Source organism: Amblyomma americanum, chromosome 1 (assembly GCF_052857255.1).
Source record: "Amblyomma americanum isolate KBUSLIRL-KWMA chromosome 1, ASM5285725v1, whole genome shotgun sequence".
Lineage (NCBI taxonomy): Eukaryota > Metazoa > Arthropoda > Arachnida > Ixodida > Ixodidae > Amblyomma > Amblyomma americanum.
This window is the reverse complement of record NC_135497.1, coordinates 385,478,869-385,500,883: the sequence shown is the minus strand read 5'-3', so window position 1 is coordinate 385,500,883 and position 22,015 is coordinate 385,478,869.

Below are 22,015 nucleotides of genomic sequence, written 5' to 3'. Positions count from 1 at the left end.
TTGTTTGGTGAATATAACATTTGTGAACAAAGTTCAAAACGATAAGAAATTTTTGAAGGCAGCCGTGAGAGCACATTACCTTTTAATAATAACGCAAACTGTTGCGCGGGCGAACACTTTTGGACAGGTAATATTTCACACTCTAAAACTTGGAACTTTGTACATGTTCAGAAAATCAATAATAAATGCTCCAGGAATGGGAGCGTCACCAAAACCCTGTGCAATGCTTGCGCGGAAGTCGTCCACATCGCTTCCCTATCTTTTGCTCGTCTGTAAACACTATTAAAAAATCCGCAGTTTCTTCCGTCGATAACTAGAAGTACTCAGGCATTAATATTTCAAGTGGTCTAACTTGGACTCTCTATCTCACCCACACCCACCCACAAACACCCACAAACAGCGTCCTTGGGTACTTTCAGCACAACCTTGCATTAACACCCAGTTCTCTTAAATCACTCGCTTACAAGACATTCATCGAACATGCTAACTCTGGTTGAGACACCCATCAAACTAATCTAATTAATACGATTCAGTCATTCCAGAATCATGCCTTCAGGTTTACATTTATCTGACTACTCATACCAGCACCTAGGAATTAAAATCCCGATTGCAATGATCTACCCTAGTCATCCGTCTTAACGCAGCGCGCCTGGGTTAATTTTATAAATTCTTTCACAGTATTCCAGCAGTCAGTCGAATCATCCCACGCTCGTATCGCATTTCCCGCCATAACTACCCGAACGCTGTACATACTGAACGTGAACACACCACAAAATTCCAGCAATCATGTTTCTGAAAGACTGCCCGCGACTGGAATGACCTCCCGACTGAGCCGGCTGCCATCATCAACCATCAAATATTGAAGTCATCGAGGAAGTTCATTCATCAATGTAACGATTGTTCTCCATTTTAAATAATGTATAGTTATCTTTGCCGTGTTGTCCCTACCCGTCATATGATGTCCCACAACGAACCTTAGAGGAATTATAAATGAGTTACCCATGGTGCTTTTCTCACACAGCTCGACATGAATTGGTGGACCAGATGACCGGAGTTCAGAAATATGTCCCGCAGTCAGACACGCAAGAAAAGGGCAAAAAAATGCAGCGTTTTTCAGTTTAAGTGCAAAACCGACGTAAAAAACTGGACGCGAATCGAAAAAAAACAAAATTAGAAGCACGCGACTTACGCCAGCAAAAATCCGTGCATTTGCAGGTAGAGACGTTGGGTGGAGGCGCAAGAAGGTAACATAAAGCAAAAAATTTTATTCATGGAATTGAATTAAAAGAACTACACAGAATGATTAGTACATTGTAATCAGTGCGAAAGCATGGATTTTTGCTACGTAGAAGACGACGATGACCAGGAAGTGCTGCGGGACGGAGCGCTCATGCTAGGCGAGCTGCGGACACGCGAGAGACGCTTTTGATCGGGTCAGAACCACCTGATTGGTGCAACGTAGAAGACGGCGAAGAGCGGGCAGTGCCACCGGACGGAGCGCTCGCGTTAGGCGAACAGGCAACGGACCCAGCAACTGATGATTTTGCTCGGGGTTGGTACCCATCGGATTAGTGTTTACGCACTAAAAATTAAGGGCACACTAAGGCTCCGCTTAAGGGTATGACGCTACAGCGGTAATGATTTTTCCTACTTTCTTAATTACACTGTATTTATAATTGTACACACTAATCAGCATACATCAGAAGGCATACTAAGCCACGTGATACACCACACCCCGGACGAACATGCCTCAATGGCAAGGGGGAGCATGTGTGACTCGAAACCCAAGAGTCACGACTTCGATTCCCAACTAGTTATCGCAATTTTCTTTCATTTCCGTTAAATTTACTTCGATGGAGGCGATATTCTAGAGGACAGTGTACTGTGTGATGTCAGTGCACGTTAAAGAACTCCAGGTCGTCAAAATTTCCGGAGCCCTTCAGTACGGCTTCCCTCATAGCCTGAGTCGTTTTGGGACGTTAAACATCTATAAACCATAAATCATAAATCAAATTTACTTCATATCATTTTATGTCATAATGACGTAATGCTACAACCTCATAGTCACAACTCTACTTGACTTTTAGCTATTTTCATATCAGAGCTCAACGTGTGACCACATAACCCTCTCAATCACTCATGAATTACTGTGATCACGCTCACGGCTTTTAGTCTGAACGTCCGCTTTAACACTGTCGCGTAAAAACATTTTAGCCTTACTGAACTAGTACATTCTTAGCAGTCCCACAGTTTGGTTTTCAGTTTCACATCTTAGAGTGGGCGCCTTAAAATGACAAAGGGGCAGTTTGGCATTGGGAAATATCATTTCGCTATAATCCGCCAGATTACAAAAGGTGGCTTAGCTATAGTCGCAGGTAAACGAGAGATGATATCCTATATTCCCAGCAAAATTTTCTACAAAGACACATCCCTGAATTCATCTCGCTGTCCGTATGGCTCGTATGGTAACTATCGAACATATTGGAGAGGCAGCGATGGCATAGAGGTAGAGCGTCCGCTTCGCCTGCAAGGGTACCGGGGTTCGAACTCCGGTGCGGCGCAATTCTGCACCGGATTCGAAAAAAGAACTCCGCGTTTGGATGCAATTGCATAGCCAGGCTTGGGGTGCGGTGACCAGAACCGAAAACGCACTCCCTCAACGAAACCGGATTTGGCCACACTGGTGTAGTACATGGCCGCAACCTTCTATGAATAAATCAACTGACCCTCGGCCCTCAGTCCCCGGCGGCTGCAGACCAACTGACCATGCGGCGATCAGACCTGTGAGGCACCGAAGGGTGATAAGAATCTCTGGTTCCGGACAGGCCGCCATTGGAATCTGAACCTGGCAACGTTTAACGCTAGAACCTTATCTGGTGATGCTAGCCTAACAGCATTGTTCGAAGAACTCACGGGCATTAAATGGGGTGGCATAGGGCTTACTGAAGCTAGGAGGAAAGATGAGGCGTATACAGTACTGAAGGACAGGCACATACTATGCTATCGCGGATTAGCGGATAGAGGAGAACTAGGTGTGGGATTCCTCATTAATCAGGATATAATTCGCAACATAGATGAGTTCTATAGTATTGATGAGAGGGTGCCAGATGTCGTAATCAGGCTCAACCGAAGGCGCAAGCTGAAGGTGGCGCAGGTCTACGCGCCTACATCCAGCCATAATGATCAGACCGTTGAAGGTTTCTAAAAAGACGTGAAATCGGCGATGAACAAAGTAAAATCACATTGCACTGCATTGACGGGTGACCAGTGCGAAGGTGGCCAAGAATCAGACTGTCGACGAGTCGGTAGGCGACTATGGAATAGGCTCTAGGAAGAGCAATGGAGAGGTATCAGTAGAGCTCGAGGGTATAAATAATTTAAGCATCATGAATACCTTATTTCGCAAACCAGAGAACACGAAGTGGATCTGGAAGAGCCCCAAAAGAGAGACTAAAAATGAAATCGCATTCCTACTATGCGCTCAACCTGGAGTCGTTCAGGATGTGGACGTTCTCAGAAAGGTGCGCTGTAGTGAGCACAGAATGGTAAGGTATCCAATCAGCTTAGATTTTAAGAGGGAACGGAAGAACCTAGTGAAGTGGAAGCCGATTAAGGAGCTAGCTGTATGAGGGAAAATGGAGGAATTCATAATTTCGCCTATGAACAGATATTCAGCTATAACTGAGGAAGATGATCTAAATGTTCACACGAATAACGATAATCAGACAGCTATCATTACGGAGTGCGCAGTAGAAGAAGGCGGTATGACGGTTCGACAGGATTACTGGCAAGCTATCTCGAGAGACGAAAAATCTGATTAAGAAATGCCAAACAGGAGGGCGTCTAACCCTACATACAGAATAGAACTAGCAGAGCTATAGAAATTAATCAATAAGCGCAAGGTAGCCGACATTAGGAAGTTTAATATGGCGAGAATCGAGCATGCTCTGAAGAACGGAGGTAGCCTAAACGCGGCGAAGAGGCAACTAAGCATAGATAAAAACCAGTGTACACGTTAAGAGACAAGGAGGGCAATGCCATTAGCAATGTGGATAAGATAGTTAAGGCTCTTCTACACCCTGATTCCGCAATGCCTGCATGACTGCCGAGATTTCCAGCGAGTCAAATGCGGAGTCAAATGTGTTCTCGTAATCAATGAAGGCTATATATAAGGGCTGGTTATATTCTGCGCATTTCTCTATCATCTGATTGGTAGTGTGAATATGATCTATTGTCGAATATCCTTTACGAAAACCTGCGTGATCATTTTGTTGATTGAAGTCTAAGGTTGCCCAGACTCTGTTAGCGAATACCTTAGTAAATACCTTGTAGGCAACCGAGAGTAAGCTGATGGCTCTGTAATTTTTCAAGTTCTTGGCGTGTCCTATCAAATGAAGTAAGATGTTAGCGTTCTTCCAATATTCTGGCACCGTCGAGGTCATAAGGCATTTTGTATACAGGGTGACTAGTTTCTCTAGCGCAATCTCCCCTCCGTCCTTCAACAGATCTACTGTTACCTGATCCTCAGCAGCTGTTTTTTCCCTTTGCATTGCTTCAAAGGCTTTCTCTACTTCCGCTTTCGTTACTGACGGGATGACGCATTGCTGTTCTCAACTTTCTCTCTCATTAAAGTTCTGATTACATTGGCTACAGTATAGATTTGCGTAAAACTCTTCGGGTACTTCCCAGGTAGCACATGACAGCGGGTCAATATTAGAAATCCACTGGCAAAGCGTGGTCCTAAGTAGCCCCAGAGTTTCCAATGAAAATCTCATATTGGCTGTGCCGTCATCACATTGTGGCTATCATGGGCCATGTTAGCCAGAGTTCTCCCACTCTTTGCCACATTTGGCTAAGCCGTTTTCGATACCTGGCTATATTGGCCTTGGCTTGCCACCTCTTATCCAGTGTTAAAAGTATACTGGTCGATGTTGGTGAACATTGCACTGTCCATTATACTTTGTAGAAGATTGATTTAATTGTCGAGTACCATCTCGGCAGTTTATAATTTTCGAACGCGCTAAAACTCGTTGGAGCTCCTGGGCTGGGCTAGTAGGAGTTCAAAAATTTGAAGTTTTATTCATCTTTTCAAGGCAGTGATCACAGAATCATAGAGATCGTTATACAAAACGGGGTCAACTTCAAACGGGAAAGGAAAACCCTCAAATCCATCAATTGGCAGTCCTTCCGCGCCAACGGAGGGGGTTGCGGGGAGATCACCGACATAGCTGAATGGGCCAATGGCATCAAGCAGGCGTGCAAAGCAGCTGAGGAGGAAGTGGAATTAGATGAGGAACAAAACTGGGTTGACAGCCACATGAGACAACTGTGGCAAAAGAAAAAAGAGGCAGAAACCGAGCTCGCCCAAAAAAAAGGGCAACCGTAACCTGAGAAGGAGAATAGCTGCTCTCAACAAGGAAATTGAGAGCCATGCCCAAACACTAAATAGACAACACTGGAACGACATCTGCGATAGACTAGACGGCCAATTAAGCTCCGTCACCACCTGGAAACTATTGCGACACCTCCTGGACCCAGGCCGCACCAAAGCTGAGACCAGGAGAAAAATGCAAAGACTAACCCACAATTTCCAGGGATCGGAGGAGGAGATGATCAACCAGATAAAAGAGAGGTACATAGGGGAAACAAACACCAATACATTGCCCGACTATAGCGGCGAAAACAACGAGGAGCTAGACCAACCAATCTCCATAAGAGAGGCCCAAGCGGCCTTAAACAAGCTCCGCGGAAAAACTGCGGCTGGCCCAGATGGGATCAGCAATAAGATGCTTAGAAATCTCGATGACGACTCCTTCCAGCAACTAACAGCATTCATTCAAAAGTGTTGGGAACAGGGGGAGATACCCGGGGAGTGGAAAACAGCAAATCTAGTCCTCATCCCCAAACCTGGAAAACAACTCAAACTAGAGAACCTTAGGCCAATATCGTTAACCTCCTGTGTAGGCAAGCTCATGAAGCACGTCATACAGAATAGGCTCAACGGATACTTGGAAGGTAAGGAACTCTACCCAGACAGCATAGTCGGATTCAGACAACAACTGTCCACAAACGATGTCATGCTACAAATCAAAGAACAAGTATTGAAAATGAAGACTAGCGACTCGAGAGTCATAGTGGGGCTTGACGCTAGCAAAGCGTTTGACAATGTCAAACACCAAGCGATCCTGTCGCACCTCAATCACTTAAATGTAGGACTCAAGCTATACAACTATATCAAAAGCTTCCTCACGGACCGAACAGTAAACATAGAAATCGGGAGCACACAATAAGAAAAAAACATTATGCTAGGCAACAAGGGAACACCGCAGGGATCGGTGCTCTCTCCTATTCTTTTAAAATTGCAATGATCGGGCTGCTAGAACGACTCAGAAAGCTAGAGGGCCTCTGCCACACTCTCTACGCTGATGACCTCACCCTTTGGGTTGACAGAGGGGGGAGCGATGGGCAAATAGAAGACACCCTACAAAGGGCAATATGGGAAACGGAAAGCTATCTGAGACCCATAGGGCTAAAATGCTCACCGGAAAAGTCGGAAATGCTAATAATGAGCCTGCAGCAGGTTAATATCCAGCTCCTGGTCAACGACACCCCGGTCCCAAGGGTGGACAAGATCAGGATACTGGGTATGTGGATACAACAAAATGGGAGAAACACCGAAACAATAAACCGACTTGAAGCCACGACCATCCAAACATGCAGGCTTCTCAAGAGGATAGCAAACAAAAACGCGGGGATGAAGGAGGCGAACCTACTTAGGCCTATTCATTCTTTCATTATTAGCCGAATCACCTACGCTATCTCGTACCTAAAGACAACTAAATCAGAGAGAGACAAGGTAGACATTCTCATCAGGAAAGGGGTAAAAACTGCCCTAGGTTTACCAGCGTGCACATCAACCGAGACGGTCCTCCACCTAGGAGTGTCGAACACACTAGAGGAAATGTGCGAGGCTAAACTCACGGCAGAGTATGTCAGACTAACTGGCAGCAAAACGGGCAGATCCATCCTTAGGAAACTGGGCTACCAAAACCCAGAATCACGAGAGGGGATAACCACCATCCCCAAAGAGATTGCCAACAAATTAAGAATACCCCCTGTTGCATCTGGGTTGCAAGCCCCAAGGGTAGCGTTGGCCTGGCGGCCTGGGGCAAAGCTGGAAACATCCGAAGGTCCCGGCAAAGGAAGAGTCGACTGGCAACAGAACAACTAGTTTATTCTGGCATCGCAAAAGAGCAGCCGGTCAGGGCGACCACGTTACTCGAAGGAAGGAATCGAAGGCTCTCGTTGGCGTCCGGGGCAGCCCCCTTTATACCCACGGAGTCGAGGGCAAGAGGGAACGGCTTGGGAAGAGTCATCCGATACGGCGACGCTTGAACATGTTCAGGCGTGACGGGCGCGTCCGCCAGGCCGGCGCCGGTCAGACCTCCTCGCCTCCCAGTTGGAGAGCTCCTCTCCCCGGCTGCCGCGCTTTGACAAGCGTGGGCAAAACATGCACACACACAAACACGCACGCACGACGACACGTGGCACTGAAACCTGCCTGGACGCGCTTGGCGGGAGGCGTTGCGGCAGCGATGAACGAAGCCGCGGCATCCGGTGCATCCGCGCCGGCTATACCGCGCGCTGTAGGCGAGACGTAACAGACCGCCCCGCCGGGAGAAGGAGATCCCGATGGTCAGGGGACTGCATCCGCTGTCCAGAGGGATGTCGCTCGATGATGCTCATAATCGAAACCGGTGGTCCCTCGACGTTGCTTGAGCGCAGCGCACAGAGAAGGCCTCGTTCTCAGGTTCAGGTTCATACAGGGCACTGCAAAGTGACTTCGGGAGAGTTGCCATTTTTGTGCTCGTTCCCAGCAAGCGTTAGAACTACGCCGAAACGCAACCGCTCAGTCAGCAAGCACGAGACAACCCTCACTAAGCTCTGCCAGGCTCTTTCCCCTTTTATACTACTGCCTAGTTCCTTACAGTAGTCAAGCAGCACTCAGAACGCGTCCACAAATTGGAAAATTGCACTAGAAAGCACATAATCACTTTGAAACACTAAACAAAAGCAATATGTTAAAAATCCTGCCTCAGGAAGAAAACATCAGTAACCAACAACTTTGAGGCGGATTCCTACGTTAGGGGCTTCGACTTAAGCCATCGGCGTTACCGTTGAGACTCCCCTTTTTGTAACGCACCTCAAAGGAATATTGTTGCAAAGCGAGGCTCCAGCGCAGGAGGCGGCCATTTTTGGGAGAGATGTTCTGCAGCCATTGGAGAGGGCAGTGATCCGTCTCAATGATAAACCACGAGCCGGCTAGGTAGCATGACAATTTCTGAACGGCCCACACGAGACACGCACACTCTTTCTCGGTGGCGCTGTACGCCTGCTCACGACAGGTCAGCTTACGACTAGCATACAGGACGGGGTGTTCCACTTCTCCATTGTCCCTTTGGCACAGTACAACGCCCATGCCTCGCTCACTAGCATCGCACTGAACAACGAACCCTTTGGTATAGTCTGGCGATCGTAGCACAGGCTGGCTTGTTAGGGCGCTCTTTAGGGCGCTAAAAGCTCTCTCCTTTGTCTCGCTCCAGACGACTGTTTGGGGCTCTGTTTTTCTTAGAGCATCCGTCAGGGGAGCCGCGATATCAGAGTACCTGGGGATGTACCTCTGATAGTAGCCGGCGACACCCAAGAACGACCGAATATCGGTCTTCGTGCGCGGTTGCGGGAAGTCTCGCACAGCGGCCACCTTTATTTCAGAGGGGCGGCGACGACCCTGTCCAATCACGTGACCGAGGTAGACAACCTCGGCCTGTGCTAATTGGCACTTGGGAGCCTTGACTGTCAAGCCCGCTTCGCGCAGGCGGGTTAGCACTGCCCGCAAGTGTGCCATATGCTCAGACCAGGATGCGGAGAATATCGCTACGTCGTCTAAATACGGTAAAGCAAATTCTTCCTGTCCCCGCAACACTTTGTCCATGAGGCTTGAAAAGCAGTATGGCGCGTTCTTCAAACCAAAACTCAAAACTTTAGGACGGAATGTTCCCATTGGTGAAATGAACGCCGCATACCTACTAGCCTCTTCTGTAAGTGGAACCTGCCAATAACCCCTGACAAGATCTAGGGTGGAAATAAACTGAGCGCTACTAACTTTCTCAAGGCGCTCCTCGATGTTAGGGATCGGATAAATTTGATCCTTAGTGATAGAATTAAGCCTGCGGTAGTCGACGCAAGGACGAGGTTCCTTGCCCGGTACCTCAACTAAAATCAAAGGGGAGGTATAATCACTCTCACCCGCCTCAATAACACCGAGCTGTAGCATTTTCTTTACCTCAGCCTCCATAATATCGCGCTGGCGGGGTGACACCCGGTACGCCTTGGATCGTACTGGCTCTGGCGAGGTAAGTTCTATATCATGAGTAAGGACAGAAGTCCTACCAGGCCTCTCAGAGAACTGACCTTGAAACTCTTGTAAGAGTTGGTGTAGTTCGGTTCTCTGCTCAGCTGACAGCGGTGCTTTAATGATTAAGTCACTAATGACCTGATCAGTGTCTTCCCTGTTCGTCACTGAGCCTAGTCCCGGAAGCTCGACCGGAAGCTCTTCTAACTTTCCCTTGTCGGGCATTTCCTCTCCAGTACCTGGTGCCTTCAATGCTACAGGCTCAATTTTATCCAGTTCTGACGTGCTCGGAATATCAGCTTGCTGCGCCTCCGACCCTTTTTCATTGTTCGACAACGTCGGCCCCGCAACCACCGCCTTTGCAGCGAGCTCCCGAACTCTCGATCTGGTTAAGGCCTGAACGCTAGCCTCACCAAACAAAAGACCCTTCTCGCGCAGGAGGTGATCGGACCTGTTCGAAAAAAGGTACGGGTACTGGGGGGGCAGCCTAGATGACACTACGGCCTCCGTCTCAAGTGCTCCGAAAGGTCCTTCAATAAGCACTTTTGCTACGGGCAGACACACGCTATGAGCTTCCACTGCTTGCTTGATCCATGCGCACTCGGCCGTGAACATATCGGGTTCTACGTAAGAGGGGTGAACTACATCCATTGTAGCTGCGGAATCACGAAGCACTCGGCACTCTTTCCCGTTCACGAGGAAGTCTCGCATGTAAGGCTCGAGAAGCTTCATGTTCTCGTCAGTGCTACATAATGACAAACACACGACTTCTCTTTTTGTTTCTCGACACTGCGCCGAAAAGTGACCCGGCTTCTGGCACGTATAACACACGCGCGCTTGCCTCCTCTCGAACCGCTTTCTGCGTTCGGCTTCGGCTGCCGCCGTCTCCTTACGGTCGGTCGGACTGCTTTCACTCGCATCCGCACTACGTGTGTCCCCCCTTGCTCTCATGGGTGTGAACTTCGGCCTCTCAGACTTGGAGCCAAATTCACCCTTTTGACCGTCCTTAGCTCCGCGAGCCCGACGCGTCACAAACTCCTCGGCTAGCTCGGCGGCTTTAGCCACTGTACTAACGTCTGGCCTATCCAAGACCCAGTACCGCACGTTCTCAGGTAACCGACTATAAAACTGTTCCAGCCCGAAACACTGCAGAATTTTCTCGTGGTCACCAAACGCTTTCTCTTCTTTGAGCCACTCCTGCATGTTTGACATAAGCCTGTAGGCAAACTCTGTATATGACTCATTTCTGCCTTTTTCATTTTCCCGAAACTTCCGACGGAACGCCTCCGCTGACAGCCTGTACTTTTTTAGCAGACTCGATTTCACTTTGTCGAAATCCTCTGCCTCCTCTCTCTTCAAGCGAGCGACTACGTCGGCCGCCTCGCCGGGTAACAAAGTGAGCAAGCGCTGTGGCCACGTTTCCCGAGAGAACCCCTGCTTCTCGCACGTTCGCTCAAAGTTAACCAGGAACAAACCAATGTCCTCTCCAAGCTTAAACGGCCGCATCAGGTCAGTCATTTTGAACGATACCCGTTCTCCTGCACCGTGTGCCTGACTTCCATTACGAGCGCGTTCCATCTCTACCTCGAGACGCTTCATTTCCAAAGCGTGTTGACGGTCGCGCTCTTCTTTCTCTTTCTCTTTTTGTTCTTTACGTTCTCGCTCCTCTTTCTCTTTTTGTTCTTTACGTTCGCGCTCGTCTTTCTCTTTTTGTTCTTTACGTTCGCGCTCGTCTTTCTCTTTTTGTTCTTTACGTTCGCGCTCCTCTTTCTCTTTTTGTTCCCTCTCCTCAATGGTCTCAAGGCATTCCGACAGCTCGTCATCCTCAGCCTCCAACTCAAGAATCGCCCTTAGCAGTTCTGGTTTTCTGAGTTTGTCTGAGACATCAAGACCCAACTCTCTTGCAAGCTCCAGCAATTTCGGTTTGCGCAACGACTTCAAATCCATGGCTGCTCCGAATGCTGCTTTCTCTACTGCCTACTATTGTCTTGCCGCAAACTAACCCGGCAGCAACGACAACCACAATTACCAGCTCTGTTTCTGACACTAACAAAAGCCTGGCAAAACTCAGAAGAAGAAAGTCCCGCACTCACCAAACCTCGCAGCCACGAATTCAGCGCAGTCGTTCCGCTGCAGGCAACCAGTCATCACACAGGGCTCGTTGCACTGCTCCCGGATGGTCGTTGTGCTGCTCAGCATACAGTTGACCGCATATCTTCGCTGCTGGCCTCCGTTGTCGGGATCTCACCGCTGGCAACCAGTTGTTGCATCTGGGTTGCAAGCCCCAAGGGTAGCGTTGGCCTGGCGGCCTGGGGCAAAGCTGGAAACATCCGAAGGTCCCGGCAAAGGAAGAGTCGACTGGCAACAGAACAACTAGTTTATTCTGGCATCGCAAAAGAGCAGCCGGTCAGGGCGACCACGTTACTCGAAGGAAGGAATCGAAGGCTCTCGTTGGCGTCCGGGGCAGCCCCCTTTATACCCACGGAGTCGAGGGCAAGAGGGAACGGCTTGGGAAGAGTCATCCGATACGGCGACGCTTGAACATGTTCAGGCGTGACGGGCGCGTCCGCCAGGCCGGCGCCGGTCAGACCTCCTCGCCTCCCAGTTGGAGAGCTCCTCTCCCCGGCTGCCGCGCTTTGACAAGCGTGGGCAAAACATGCACACACACAAACACGCACGCACGACGACACGTGGCACTGAAACCTGCCTGGACGCGCTTGGCGGGAGGCGTTGCGGCAGCGATGAACGAAGCCGCGGCATCCGGTGCATCCGCGCCGGCTATACCGCGCGCTGTAGGCGAGACGTAACACCCCTATCCCAAGAAACATGCACCCCATACACAACGAGGAACGCAGGAGAAGCAGAGCCCAAAGACTCCAAAGCTCCGTCCTCCAAAAACAAGGGGTTGTGTACACCGATGCGGCAGAGTACCCAGAAGGCCACTACGCTGCAGTAGTGAGTGACAAAGGCGAGCTAATCTCAGGCTGTAGCGTAAGACACTCTTCACCAGAGGAGGCAGAGATGGCGGCGATTGCCCTGGCAATCACAAACCCATCAACTAGAATTATCATCACCTATTCTAAAACTGCAATCAAAGCCTATGACAACGGTCAAGTGTCCAAAGAGGCCGGCAAAATTCTGCAAGCAGGCAAGGAGAACGTACCTAACGACCTAGTTAGCATAATATGGGCACCCGTCCATAGTGGACTCACAGGGAACGAGATCGCCAACGAGGTCGCCCGAGCACTCACACACCGGGCCCCAGCGCAGGCAGAATACTCTCTGTCCAAAAAGCGACACTTAATCACTTACAGTGAAATTCTAGAACACTACAGAATGGGGAGGAGAACCCTGCCTCCCCCCATACATCTCTCACAAAGAAGGAAGAAGTAATCTGGCGAAAACTGCAGACGGGTACTTTTCCAAACCCGTATGTCCTACACAAATGGCATCCTGAGGTGCACTCTTCAATTTTCAAAAACTGTGAACACATAGCGACCCTAAATCACATGCTGTGGGCTTGCCCAGCGCTAAATGGTCGACATGGAAACAGAGAGTCATGGGAATCCTCCCTCCATAGCCAGGAAGAACAAGTACAGCGACAAGTCATCGGTCATGCCCAGGCCGCCGCCGGAAGTCAACTGATTCCGGCTGACGTCTAGGGGGGTGGCAGACGGTGAAAGGGGAGCTGCGTCTCACCCATACTCTCTGACGGGTGCAAATAAAGTGCTTTCTCTCTCTCATCTTTTCTTACCGAGCACTTTCGCAGTATATGTGTGGAGTTGGACAAACAACGAATATTTTCCGACTGCGCAGCCGGAGATAGAGACACAGTTATGAAAAAAAAAAAAAAACTCAGTGAAACCGAAGGTGTCAGCAGATCGCGCCGGCAAGAGGTAGCTCTCGTACAGGAGAAACTAAAGGAGGAGGGTGTCGACGCCGTCAAGGCGCGGCGCGGCGACGTCTGCCGCGGGCTCCGTCGCTGATAAATCGCGTACTAAGGTTCTTCACATTTTGCAAACGCATTCCGAAGCATTTCAAACGCATTCGCTCGCTCTATAGCAATGGTGCTGCTGCTATCGGTTTTTGTTCTGTCCGTTCGCTGATTTTGAGTTGTGCAACGACGTGACGGTGACTTCGCTGGTGGTCAGTGGACTGTGCATATTCCGCCACAGAGGAACCGCTCCGTCGCATAAGGCCGACGACGACCCCATCCAGACCGACAACTACGGATTTGTAGAATTTTATCGTTAATACTGGGCAACTAGAAGCCGCTGCAACTAACCATTAAAACTTCTTTTAAAAGGTCTCGTAAATTTAGTAATTAACGAATGCGGGCTGGCGTGACCCAGTTGTAACGATTCCTGTAACTATATATGGCTTAGCCAAGCCGCTAATAAAAAAATATACTTTTGTTAGAAGTGCAAGGACAGAGCTCATGTTGTTCTCTTTGTCCGAATTGTGGACATAATAACCAGCCCATTTGTGTAGAATTTATATATTTGAAAGCGTTTTTGCACGCTTTGCGTTTTTTCTAAAAAAATCAAATGACCTTCATTTCAAATATTTTTTAAATTGAAAAAGCGCTTTTTTGCTTCGCTCTAGAGAATTCACTGCCACACTGCGCACTGTAATACTATCACAGCTTGCGAATTTGCTTGCATAATATTTTATATATTGTTTTACGTTTTTGTTCTTTCATGATATCATTTTAGGCATCCTGAACTCACCCATGGGCCCGCAAAATCAGCGAGTGTCTGAAGTCGTTTTGGTGAAATTCATCTCGAAGCTTCACGTTTTTCGCTTCAAAGCATTCGGTCACCGGACATGCTGCTTCTCCTGCGGCTCTGCAAGAATACTTTGACGCTTCCCCGTTTTCCACCCCCTTGCCTTCAAAACTGCTTATGACTCATACTCCGAGAATTCTAAACCTCTTTCACATGTTCCGGCCCCCGTCCCCTTCTCTCTTTTGATGTCTCGGATCTCCCCAACTCGTCTCCCGGACCTGCCCTTTTCAAGGCAGCGCGTTAATCCTCTACTCAGAGAATCGCTTTCGTTTTACTTACTTTCCCCTACCTGTTTCTGCCGTGCTGAGCTATGCGCTGCGCCGTTCGTGCAACCCCCCCCCCCCCCCGCTCTCCTCCCCAAGATCTTTCTTTCTCTACCTTTCAGCTCGAAACTTTTTTTTCGCGACCACAAAAGCTGTGTAAAAAATAATGGCTCTCCCCCTGCAGCCACCACCCCTCCTTCTCCCCTCCCCCACCACCACCACCGTCGTTTCCCCGTCTGCCACTCCTCAAAGCGCGATGTATCGCCACGACACATTCTTGCCTCGACAAGCCTTGCCTTGTCTGGCACGGCAGCGCCCAACCGTACAACCAGTGCGACGAAAGAGCATGCACTCTCGAGCTGGCTCCGTTCGCAGTCCGCTCAAGCGAAAACCCACATCTGATACTATATGAGAGCTCTGACGCGGTTCACTATCATGGCCTGCAATATATTATTTGTAAGTACTCTAAGTGTTTTATTGTGCGGTACGTTCGGAAATGAATGTGATTTTGGGAGTAAGTGTTGCTCTGACTACATGCGGCTTTATTTCTTTCGACACGAAAAGAGAACGAGACAAAGCACGAGGACGACTTCTGTGTATCTATTCTCAATGCCAAATGTCTGTCTTGACGTCGTGCGCAGTGCAGATCTGCCCGAATGGTACGAACTTTATTTTTCGCCTTTGGTGCAATGAATTCACCAAAAATTCACTACTTTGTGGAACAGCGGGTTTCAATCCATGTGGCCTGACATCCGATGCGTTCAGGAATGCGTTTTTTATGTTATGCAGGATAGGAATCGGAACTGCTTTGTGTTCCACCACAGACCAGCCGGTAAGGATATGTGTACTGCTTCTGCGCTGTTTTTCTTTGGCTCACACACTTGCGGGTGCAATACAAAATGCGCAATTTATGGTTATAGCTTTTGCCAAGTTATCTCTCAATGAAAAAAAAAGGCATTGCTCTTGACTGTCACACGGGTGTTGTGTATGGTTTTCAATTGAGTTTCGAATCTGTATTACATGCATTGGAAGCGACCAAGATAAACTGTTGGATTAAAAAACAAATGTGTTCTTAGTTTTTTTCCGTCCAGCGTATTTATTTTTAACCCCATCCATAAAAACGATCTTTGCTCAGAACTGTTGTTTTGACATTCATATGGAGGAGTTGCTACAACCTGTGCATCTTTGCCTGAATTAAAAATGCGCTCTCAGTTTAGAGATACGTAGTTTTAAAACAAAATAAATTTATTTCCTTTCAATATCACGTTACTTTGTTCTATATTACATTGAATATCATTACTGGAGTTGCGAAATGGCGCATTAAACTAAAAATCGCCAATTTGGTACAAGGCAAAATAAATATCACTTTGTGGGAAAAGTGCGATGTTAGTTGCTAGAAATTATCCCGTAAAATGTGTCTAGAGTGTCTTCACGCCGACTGTGCCTCAAAAAATTCAGTGTTATTTATTCATTTCTCTTTTTGTTCTTTGACGGCCATATTTAGGTTCATCATGACGTCATGCCTCTCTTTGCAGGCTCGACCCATTGTGAGGTCATCATGCAAGAGCTGGACGAGGAATTTGAGTGCCGCACAAGAGTCCTCTTGCAAGAGGAGTGCAATGATTACTTCAGATATGAATGATCAGTTCACAGGAGGACAGCTCCGTTAAACACTTTATGGATGTCTTAGTCGTGCTACAGCAGCTTGCTGAGCTGCGTTGTCCAACCTGAATCATCGGCACGCAGCAAACTTGAATATAAATTATTTCCTCAGAGCTTCTGCCACCGTGATCTTGGGTGCTCCTTTAATTCCAAGGTTGACTGGAAGCAGCGCAAGCCATTCTGCGTGCGCTAGAAGCGTGATACTTGTAGCTCAATGCTATAAACTGGTCTTTTTTTCTGAATTCTTTGGCACCCACATTCATGAATATTTTCTAGGTTGAATGGTACATCCACAGTTCCAGTCATTGAGCAGTGGGTTATGTCACATGTGCCAATTTTCGAAAGCAGGATATCAGTGTTTGAAACCTGGCTATCATTGTTTGAAAGCTGGATATCAATGTTCAAAAGCTGAAAGCCAGTGTTCGAAACCTGGAAAGCCAATCCGAGGCCTTTACTGGCCCATGTCGCGGAACGAGCGCAAGGCCTGCGTTGGCTGCTCGATCGGCCAAACGTTGGCCCAAAACAGGCCTGAAAGTGGGGCCCATGTGTCAGAGTTGTAGCGCTTTGCCTATTTGCCAATGTAGGACCACCGTTCATGCCACTTTTGGCCAATGATCTCCCAGTGTTCGCCCAATGCTTTTGTGCTGCCCTGGAGTCTAAATCAAGAAGAATAAATGGGCTTGGGCAGGGCATGTAATGCGTAGGCAAAATAACCGCTGGTTCTGGAGGGTAACGGAGAGGATTCCAAGAGAAGACAAGCGTAGCAGTGGGTGGTAGGCTAGGTGGTCGGATGAGTTTAAGAAGCTTGCAGGCATAGGGTGGGAGCAACTGGCAAAGGACAGGGTTGATTGGAGAGATATGGGAGATGCCTTTGCCCTGCAGTGGGTGTATTCAGATTTATATGATTATAACAACACAAAGAGGTTGTATTTGAGACAAAATAATGAGGCAGGCTATAAAGAATGAGGGTAGGTTGATCACGCAGCACGGAGCGTACAAAATTTTAGACTCAAGACTTCGCGTACCACATGTAAAATATGCACGAACTGACTGTTTCTGAGATGAGACAAGGTTATAAACGTTGTAAAGGCAAGACGACTGCAACCGGGCTGGAGGAGAAACGCACGCTGCATTAGCTTCTCTATCGAACGTGGAATTTCGTTGCATGCAAGTAAAGCCTGTTTCCGTACAGGAAACAGGGATACTAATGCAATGCCGTTGCTTTTTCGCTGCCGTATTTGGTGTGCCCAGCTATGACCTGCAGTTTCTTGGGATTACCACGGAAGCCTTATCATTGACAAATCCGACTCGTTTTACTGAGAAAAAGTTTAACTTCAAACGCCTAATTACTGCTTGCAGAACGAATTTGGCATGCCATGCTAAACTGCTCGCTTTCCGTAAAAGCGGGAAGTGGTTACAAACTCTCTGGTGCTGCTTGTTGACAACAGTGCTATGCGGAGAGGAAGCTTCAGAACCGTTTACTGTGCTTACCGCGTCGGAACTCGGGTTTCCAGCTGACTGAAATATCAGTCGACATACCAAGCAGGTAATGAATGCCGGATAAAGAGGAACCACAAACGCTGTTGCACCACGACCGGCGCCACTCCCAACACCGCACCGTTCATCCCGCAAGCTGTTCCGCCGGAAGCACTATAGGGAGCACGAATTGTCATCAGTTGCCGGTATAGTTTACGAAAGAAAAAAGTTCTGTATGGGCGCAGCTTGGTTCAGTTCTACACGTAAACAGCGAGAACTTTGTCGCACGAGCTGTAGCCGATGCGACGAAGGGATAATGAGATCAAACTGCACACTACACATGAGTCATGAAGTGTAAATGCATGACTGCCTGCATGCCACAGCCCTACTTTTGTGTTGCTAAATATTCGTGCAAATCAAATGATAAAAAACAAAAAGCATATGCTGCAGGCTGAATGCAAAAAAGTTGCAAAATTTTAGCGCTAGAATAATATGACTTCCGAGAGAAATGGCTTGACGCTCGCAGGAGAAATTCGACAGGCAAGGGTCCCATCCGTGACCTCAAACAGGTAGTGGGAGGCATGGGTGCAGAAAGAAGCAGATATGTGAAAAGGTAACCATGTGGGCTAGTTGGTGTGTATCAGACATAACTTCACCAGCGAAAGAACGGGACACCAGGAGAAGAAGACAGGACAACGCTGGACCCAACATATAGAAAGTTGCCCACTGAAGAAGAAATAAACTGTAACAAGGTAACCATGAGGGCTAGTTGGTGTGTATCAGACATAACTTCACCAGCGAAAGAACGGGACACCAGGAGAAGAAGAAGACAGGACAACGCTGGACCCAACATATTTATTTATTATTTATTTATTTATTTACAGAAGACTGCTGGCTTTATTGCAAAGCCTTAAGCAGGAGTGGGTGTAAAATACACTTTGACAAAAAGAAAACCTCCCTGAGGTACACGCAACTCAGCACACAATACCGAAAAAATCAACGACGAAAAGAAACAACATTATACAATATTAGACGACGCCTGGCGTCAAAATGAGCACTGGGAAATGAGCAAGGAAAATGTTGAATGCTGCAAAATTGTTACGAATTCCTAAGCGACTCCGTAAATGACTCCACAGTAGAAGCCTCTACAATATTCGCTTTGAGGACATTCCATTCCCGCACAGTACGGGGGAAGAAAGAATTCTTGTATGTTTCAGTGCGGCATGAGTATTCCTTCACTTTTAAAGAATGGTAGGATCGTGTCGAATGACCCGGGACGAGCTTAATGTACTTGCTGCTGTTAATTCCTAATTTGTTGTGAACAATCATGAACATGTATTTAAGCCTCTCGCGGTATCTCCTGAGCTGCAAAGAATCCAAATTTGCTTTCTCAAGTAGCATGGTAGGGGACGTCTGCCAGCTGTATGAATTATAAATAAATCGCACTGACTTTCTTTGAATATTTTCGAGTGTTTTAATGTTTTCTTTAGTATAAGGGTCCCACACAACAGAGGCGTATTCTAAAACAGGTCGGATAAAAGTTTTGTAAGCTAGTAACCTAATTTCCTGCGTAGAGTACCGGAGAGATCTTCTTAAAAAGCCAAGTTTTTTCATAGCTTTATTTTTAATATTAGAAATGTGTTTGTTCCACCGTAGGTCAGAGCTAATCGTTAATCCCAAGTAGTTGTAGCTGTCCACGGTAGACAGGGGATGGTTATTAATAGTATAGGCAAAACTTAATGGCCGCTTCTTCCGCGTAATAGACATTGAAACTGTTTTTTTAGTATTAATACTCATCTGCCACGTTGAGCACCAATCATGAATTTTAGCCAAGGCGTCATTAAGAAGAAGCTGGTCAGCAGGAGTTCGTATTTCATGATATAATACACAATCGTCGGCAAACAGCTTGATTTTGACAGGAATTTCTTTAACAATGTCATTTATAAAAATTAAAAAGAACAATGGCCCAAGTACTGAGCCTTGTGGGATACCGGAGCTTACCAAAGCTGGGCTCGAACATGCATTGCCGATTGATATGGACTGATATCGAGACGATAGATATGCTTGTACCCACGTCAACAGTAGATCGTTTTTAAAGATAGTATTTAGCTTTAGCAAGAACTTTCGGTGTGAGACGCGGTCAAATGCTTTTTCGAAATCTAAAAAAATGACATCAATTTGACACTGGTTATCAATGGCTGCGGCAAAATCCTGCATCGTCTCTAGAAGTTGGGTCACTGTAGAGAAGCCTTTGCGAAAACCGTGTTGCCGGTCGTCAATTACGTGGTTGGTTTCCAGGAAGGCTGATATATGCCCAAAAAGTATATGTTCAAGTATTTTTGAAGAAGTACACAGTAAAGATATTGGCCTATATGAGCTAAGTAGAGATGAATTTTCAGTTTTGGGAATAGGAATAATTTTTCCGTGCTTCCAGTCCTCCGGGAGCTCGGCGTTTAACAGAGACTTCTTAAATATGAGCGTTAAGTACTTGGAACACCATTCGGCATATCTCACAAGAAACGTATTTGGTATGTCATCAATTCCCGGCGTCTTTTTTGCGTCACAACTGAGAAGCAGAGAGAAAACACCTTCTTCAGTTACAGAAACATCAGTAATAGGCGGACAAGCTGAGTTAAAATGAGGCTTTCTACCATCATCGTGCGTAAACACAGTACAAAAGAAACGGTTGAAAGACGGTGCAATCTGTGTCGCATCAGTAATCAGTTCGCCGTCAACGACAACGCTGTACACAGGTTTCTTTTTCATTGATAACTGCCGCCAGAACTTTGCAGGGGACGAAACAAGAAAGTTTTTCATAGATACGCTAAAGTGATACTCTTTTGCTTTTTTGATACTTTGTTTTAAGTTCAAGCGCATATCAGACAGTTTAGCAGCATCAACTGCCGACTGGCTTCGCCGAAGTTTTTTGCGAACTCTCTTAATCTTTCGTCCCATGCGTACAAGTTCCCTCGTCATCCAAGGGCTGCTGGCGCGTAGGGTAATTACCCGAGTAGGCACAAAACGCGAAATGCAATTCAGAGCAAGGTTCTTAAAGAAAACCCAGAGATTTTCTACTGAGCAGTCGCAGGATTCGTAAAGAACCACAAAATCTGAGAATGAAATATCAAGTAAGTCTAAAACTGCAACATCATCAGCACGCGAGAAGTTTGGCACAACACGCACCTCTTTCTTTTTATTTTTCGGAAGAAGCAATGGAATGTTTAAAGATACCATAACATGGTCAGATATGCCTTCGAAATATTGAAGTAGAGGACCGCGACGAAAGACACTGTTACTAACGAAGAAAAGATCAAGAATGGATTTCTTATCCTTTTGTATACGCGTTGCTTGCTTTACTAATTGAGTTAAATCGTGATCAAGTACGATGTCTACAAGAAGTTCGGCTGATGTACAGAGCAGCTCTGGAAACTGTTTGTCCCAATTGACGAGCGGCATGTTAAAGTCTCCAGCCAATAGTACATTACTTGATTGTGCTTTCGTAGTACATAAGAATTCATTTAGTTTCTCAAAGAAAACACCGTCACCTCGTGGTGGGCGGTAAAACGCGCCAATAACAAGACTAAGTTCATTTAGAATTAGTTTACAAATGACGCATTCAATTCCTTGCACGTCAGGTAGCCTGATTACTTGGAAAGATTCTTGAAAAAGAATTGCAACACCACCACCGCGAGAAGTCCTGTCTTTGCGCATAATTCTGTATCCTGGTGGTGTAATTTCTTCACCAGGGATATCAGAGTGCAGCCAGGTTTCGGTGATTATAATGATATGCGGTTTATGCGCCACTACTATACTTTCCAAATCCTCAGACTTGTTCACAATGCTCCGGGCCTTAAACTGAATACATTTTAGCGATTTAATTTGACTGTTCTCGATTCATTGGTCACTTTGTTTTCGATTCCGGCTGCCATGCTCTAGGACTCTTTCTTTGCTAGTGTCATCCCAAACAAACAGATCGTCACCAATTTTTATCTTGTTTTAGATTAGCTTAACCTTCTGACCGGCTTTTCGAATCTCTGCGGTGCCTTCCCAGAGATTCTTCCGTATCTGCCGCGTGGTATACGAAAAGTCTTCTGAAATAGAGTAATCGGTGTCTTTTAGTTTCGAGCAGTTTTTCAGTATGTTAACTTTCTCACGATGATCCATCAGCTTGATAATAACAGGTCGATGCTTGTTAGGTTGCTTGCGACCGATTCTATGAATTCTCTCAGCTGAAAAAACTTTCATGTCCATTTTGTCACAGAACACGCCTTTCAACACACTCTGTGACAGTTCTTCGTAAGTTTCAATTTTTCAGGAATTCCGAACACGATTACATTATTTCGTCTGCCCCGGTCTTCTAGGTCGACAAGCTTCCTTTCTAAGCCTGCAACTCGTGATTCTAGCTCCCGGCTTAA